General features: G+C 37.9%; 1 non-coding gene across 1 annotated transcript; it reads left to right on the forward strand.

Annotated features, from left to right (window-relative positions):
• The first annotated feature begins 1,720 nt into the window (after positions 1 to 1,720).
• On the forward strand, positions 1,721 to 1,826 carry LOC121983477. The gene has a single exon (XR_006112527.1). It is a non-coding gene; the product is annotated as a small nucleolar RNA R71 (small nucleolar RNA).
• Positions 1,827 to 6,665: the final 4,839 nt, after the last annotated feature.

Consider the following 6,665-nt stretch of genomic DNA (forward strand, 5'->3'; position numbering starts at 1 on the left):
TTATTATCAATGAAGTAAAAAGAAACTAGAAAGAACTAAAGACATATAAGAAAACAAGGGAAATGAACTTGGGTTGTCTCCCAAGAAGCGCTTGTTTAAGGTCATTAGTTCGACCACCTCATTAGATTCATCTAAATCTCGCTCTTGGAGGGGTAAGATATTTTAGAACCCTACTACCAGGAGTTCTTATTATGGAGAGAGCTTTCATCAATGGAGCTACTAAGTAAAGTATAAATCTCTCTATCTTCGTCTTCTTAAAAAAAATTTCAAGTGGTCGAAGACAGTTCAGATTGAGCTTCCAATTATTAGCCCAAGTGAAATCTGCACATGCAAAGAAAGTACAAATCTTCCACAAACATATTAGATAAGATAGAGACATAACCATATTAAGATAAGCAGAATAAAAAATAAAAACTGGATCACATCCAACAAAGTCAATGATAGGTACCTCTATAAAATTTTTCAAAAGATCACAAGAAATACTAACCTTTCTTTGCTGAGAAATACCTGAAATTTCTAAACATGTAGATATGACTTCCTCTTAATCAAATGATGGTTCTGGCTCTAGCTCAGGTGTTGATGATATCAATGATGGCGATTCTTGAGACTCTGCTATATCTACATGAGTCCCTACACATTGGTCCACAACATGCTCAATCCTTGCAACTCTTACAACATCTAAGGATTGTGTGGACAAAGGAGGTGATTCTTGAGATGTTGCTTCCACAACACAGCTCCCTACACATTCTTCCAAAACATCACCATCAACACATACATCAAAAAATAAACCAACATCTATATCCTCAATAGGAGAATCAATAACAAGAGGATCAATAACTTCACTTGCAGTTTTAAGTTGATATACCACATCACATTTATCATATGAAAGTTCAATGTCACTATAACACCCTATAAAATTTGGAGGTAGATCTGAAAACTTATTCACCACTGCATTATCAATAAAATCCTCATCTGAAGAGTCTTCATCTTCATATACCTTCAAAAATCTGCACTCAACCTTACCAGTGTCATAGAATTTTTTAAAGTCATTGTTCTCATTGACCCCCACTAACCTTTATGAAAAAGGAACCCTTAGTGAAGGTTTTGGGAAAGATACTTCTAATTTCCCATATTCCCTTTTAGCTTATGAAGGAGATTCAACTTGCTTATCTAGTGTTGGTATGATCAATCGTTGAGGGAAAGGTACTTGTGGCATTTGGGAACCTCCTGGAATAATGGAACTGAGTTCATGTGGTCTTCTATTGTTCTTCTCCTCAATTCTAAACATGTCTTTCTTCAGAAGTTCTTCATGATTTTTTCAATTCTCAACCCAACATCATCACACTTTTCACTAGATCTTGTCTGCGAAGGAGGGGGATCTTCTTTAAACCAATTTGAAACAATACTTTCAATCTTTGCCCCTAAATGTTTGAACTCCCCGTTCTGTGACTTGTGATTTTCAAAACTCATAGATGGTTGAGTTACAATTTGTTTGACAGGCTCTATAGCATTTATGGCTTGCACTCCTTGAATGTTTGAGGGAGATTTCATCCAACTTATATTCGACCATTCTTGGAGGTTCAATGTCACTTGATCAATTAACATATATGCTTCATCTACACTTTTGTTCATAAAAGAACCTCCAGCTGATGAATCCAATAAACTCTTGTCTGAGAAAGAAATTTCCCCATAGAATATGTGCAAAATCAACCATTTTTCAAAACCATGATGAAGGCACTGTCTTTGAAGACTCTTGAATCTATCTCATGCTTCAAATAATGATTCTCCATATGCCTGAGCAAAATTTGTTATGCAATTCCTCATATACATTGTTCTGCTTGGAGGGAAAAAATGATTCAGAAATTGCTTCTCCAATTGCTCCCTACTTGTAATACTTTGAGGATGGAGAGAATATAATCAAACCCTTGCTTTATCCTTGATACTGAAAGGAAATGCCATTAATCGAACTACATCTGCTGACACTCCTTCACATTTCACCATATCACAAATCTCTAAAAATGTTTCAAGATGCAGATAAGGACTTTCTGATACTTCTCCTCCAAATTTGTGACCTTGTATCATGAAAATTAACTCTAGGTCTAATTGGAAACTTTCTGCTTCAATTTGAGGTTGCACAATGGGAGACAAAAATCTTACAGAAAAGGGTGTAGAAAAATTTCTCATGGGCCTGCTTGACATGTTAGTGCTCATGGATATTCAAGAAAAAATTATAAAATGAAGAATCAAAGATAAGAAATTAAATGCAATATGAAAAGCAAGAAAGAAAATGCAGAATTTAAATTGCAAGAAAGAAAGTGCATAATGAAAACAAGAAAGAAAAGATAAAAGAAAAAAAGAAAATGTCTAGAATAATTCATATGCTAAAGATTGCAAGATATGTTTACAAAAGAAAAGAAGAAAGAAACTAGATCAAAAGAGAAAACAGAGAAAAGTTAGATTAGAGTGCTAGAAATCAAGAATGCAAAGTTAGAATTAGAATTAGTATTGCAACAAAAAGAATTGTCAAGAATTAGAAAGATATGCAAATAATGAAAACAGAATTCTAAAGATTAGTTTCAATTATGCTAATGAAAAGAAAAGAAAAGTTATGTTTAGTCTAACTCAATTGATAATCCCTAAGTTATAGCGCAGTCCCCGACAACGACGCCAAAAACTTGTTGTCTCCCGCAAGTGTACGGAAATATCGCAAGTAATATAAAAGATTATCGTATCCACAGGGACTGGAATAAGCACTAAGAATGTCTCAAAGCAAATTAGCTAGACAACAAATCAATGGATTAACAAAGTCTAAGTGTAACTATGAAAAGTAAACAAAAGAATGAAAGAATAGGCAACAAGAATAAAGGCAATGATAAGGGATATTCTAGGAGTTTTGGTTTCTTTATAAGGTTCTTCAATGTAAATGGTCTACCAAATCCTTTTTCTCAATTGTCCATCATTTGTAGAAGGTTGTCGGTTCTCTCTTGCAATAGAGAACCGACCTAGGACTGAAATCCATACCTAAATTGATCAATTAGGAATGAATCTATGTTGTCCATACACGGGCTTGTCTGTCACGTGCGTCCCTCGGAAAATCAACATAGGAATCCATCACTCATCAACCCATCAAGATATAAAGATTAATTCAACCTATCTATCCTACCTTCTTGAAATACCTAATTTTCCCTTCAAGATTACCCCTCAAGCGTCCTTACACGGGCATGTTCCTGTCACGAAGATCCCTCAGAAAATCGAATGAGGAGCAATCCATAAAAGATCCATAAAATATTCAAACATTCAATCAAGAATGGTAATTAAGCCCTAATCACAACAATCCACACAACAGAGAATAGATACAAAACAGAGCAAAATCATAAAAATAGGAAATTGGCATATCCACAAGAGTTTTACATCAAGATTTCCTTACAAATACTCCCTCCATTCCTAGAACAAGATATCTACTCCATAAATAGAAGAAAGAAATCCGAAAACATAAAGATTACAAGCATTCTCAATCCCAATCCAAGAAAAGCAAAGAAAGAAGGCTTATCTATGATGAAGATGGTCTTCGGATCCAATCCACGTTCCCGAAGTCGAATCAGTGAATATCTTCCCTTAGATCACCCAGAAATCCACCCAAGAATGGAAGGAATCGTCCAAATCTTCCTTTCTCCCAAAGGGGAGAAGATCCCCTTTCAATTCATGAAGGAAGCCTTATATAGAAGAGGGGTTTGGGCGCCACACGGCCCCGAAACATGGCCGTGTGAGGTTCACACGACCTGCTCCATTCTCTTCTCTGCCAACCTCACCGGCCGTGTGAGGTACACGGTCGTGGCTTGCCTCTACCAAAGCCCCCTTTGCATGGCCGTGTAGATCTACACGGCCTGAACTGCCTTTGCCTCTGGAAACCCGGTACGGTCGTGTGGTACACACGTCCAACACTCTCTTGCTCACTGGAAACCTCACACAGTCGTGTAGCATACACGGTCGAGGCTTCTCTGGTCTCTGGAAAACTGACATGGGCGTGTGGTGTACACGGCCTAGGCTTCATTGGGCTTTAAAGCTTGGCACGGTCGTGTGAGGTTCACACGGCCAGGCCATCTTCCCTCTCTGCTGCAACTACACAACCTCTCATCTCCACACGGCCTGGGCAAACCCCCATGGCAGGGCCATGTGGGGTTCAGATATCATGGCTTCCTCTATCGCTTTGCTTGTAGATTTGGCCTCGAACACTCATCCTTCACCAAATTCGACTCCTGTGTATAAAAATTGCACAAAAGCAGATCTTCGAACAAAGAGAGTAAATATACTAAAAAGGAAAGCTGAAAGTACAAAAATACGTAGACAAAGTATGTAAATGTGCGTCAAAACATGCTAACAAGTGTATACAATCTATGCACATCAAGAGCCCTCTCCTTCTTGATATCATTTAAATGGCACACAATAAGAGGAGGAGAGTACCAATCAGGTTGAAGAGCTTCCTCCACTAGTAACCCAAAGTCAAGCAATTCTTTTTTCCCCAAAGATTAGCAAACAACAAAAAGGATGAAGAATTCGGTAAATTTTTAGAGAAAATTAAAAAACTTTGCATCAAAGTTCCATTGATTGATGTACTACACTAAATACCAAAATTTGGTACATTTATAAAAAAAATTATTTCCAACAGAAGGGAGAAGGAAGGCTATAAGAATGTAGCACTAACTGAGGAGTGCAGCGCTTTATTTCTAAACATCATACCCCCAAAGCTTTAAGATCCAGGAAGTTTCTCAATTCCTTGCAAGATAGGAACCACAGTTAATGATAAAGTTTTTTGTGATTTGGGGGCAAGTGTTAGACTTATTCCTTTTTTAATCTATAATAAATTAAGTCTTAAATACTTTAAGTTGACTATTATGGCACTACAACTCACAAATCATACATGTAGATACCCAATGGGTATCATTGAAGACATGCTAGTGGAGGTGGGGGCTACATCATCCCCACCGACTTTGTCGTGCTAGACATGGAAGAGGATTCAAATATCCCAATAATTCAGGGGAGGTCATTCCTCGCCACCACAGGAGTTTTGATTGATGTGAAAAATTATAAACTATCTTTAGTAATAGGCAAGGAAAGGCTAGACTTTGATTTATCTAAATCATCTTAGCATGATTCCATTCTTAAAAGCTTTGGTAATAGGTTGAATGAATTCCATCAAGATACAAAAATGTTTCACCCTCATGGGCGGTCGTCGGATATTGTTTCTAGTCCGGCGAATAAAGAATAAAGGACCCTAATAAAAAATAAAAAATGCATCTATCCAGCAAGAGCAAAGATGAAGGAAGAACAAGAAACACGGACCTTAGGAGGTAAAAGTCATCCCTCTATAGATTTAACTCTAACTTAATCTAAGACAGGGTCGAGCTAAAGACCTAAAAAAGCACTACTTGAGAGGCAACTCAAGGATTTCTTTCTCATTTGTTTTTATTTTCCTTTCTTTGTCACTATGTCTAATGTGCTCATTTTTATTTTGTGGCCTCCACGAGCTAGCCATGATCCTCCCATGGGCATGGAGGCACTAGTGAAGACTGAAAGGAGAAAGTGATGCACATAGATTATATATATTATTTTACACTATTTGACGCATATCTATTTATATTTTATGTTTATGATCTATGTGTTTTGCACCTTTTTCTATTATATTTTAGTATAATTAATATTTTGCATTTAGAGATTTTCTCGGTGTTTGTTTTCACTTTCAGGAGTAGTTTCGAGTAGAAAAGGATGCTATATGCATAAAATAAGATCAATTGGAGTAAGGATTTAAGTGACCAATTCATTTCAGAACCAAATTGGGCTTCGCCAAGCCTTGAGGCACGGCTAGGTGAAGCTCCAGAAGTTGTCCATGCACAATAGCATGGCCATGCCAAATTACACGGTCAAAAAGAAGAAACTAGTGAAGAAATGGTCCTAGTCATGCCTTGAAGCACGGCCAAGAGCTACCCGTGCCACCCTCTAGAGCTGATTTAGACTTGACCATGCCTTGAGGCATGGCCATGCACCCAAAGATGTATTTTTGAAGATATGGCTATGCCAAATGGCATGGCTCAGAAGAAGAAAAGTAGGGTTACTCTGCTTTGGTCATGCCAAATGGCACGGCTTAGCTTAGTAGATAGAGACAAACTAGCTCTGGCCATGCCTTAAGGCATGGCTAAGATGCTAGATGCAAGAAAGGTCGTGCCAAATGGAATGGCCAAACTACCAGAGCCATAGCCAAGTTGGCTCTAGCCGTGCCAAATGGCACGACCAGATGCCCAAGCAGCAGTTAGGTCATGCCTAGAGGCACGGCCACCCCGTGCCTCACTTCTATTTAAAGGGAACCTCATCCCCATGCTAGGGGAGGAAGATTCAAGATGAGAAGAGACCATTTAGATCAAATCTTCACGCTCGAAGTTGTCATCTGGGTGATTCGAGGTCGTCCTGCTGCTCCATTCTCATCGACATTCCAAGATCTTTGTCTGATGCCTTCACTTGACATCAAGGATAAGTTTTTCTTTCCTTTCTTTAGGATTCTTAAAATTATTATGTATTTGAGCCCTTGGATTGTATACTTTTCATATTATGGAGTAGATTTCTATTGTTTTAGGATGTAGGGAGTAATTGTAATGTGTGAAATGTTGTAAACT

This window comes from Zingiber officinale, chromosome 5A (genome assembly GCF_018446385.1).
Source record: "Zingiber officinale cultivar Zhangliang chromosome 5A, Zo_v1.1, whole genome shotgun sequence".
Lineage (NCBI taxonomy): Eukaryota > Viridiplantae > Streptophyta > Magnoliopsida > Zingiberales > Zingiberaceae > Zingiber > Zingiber officinale.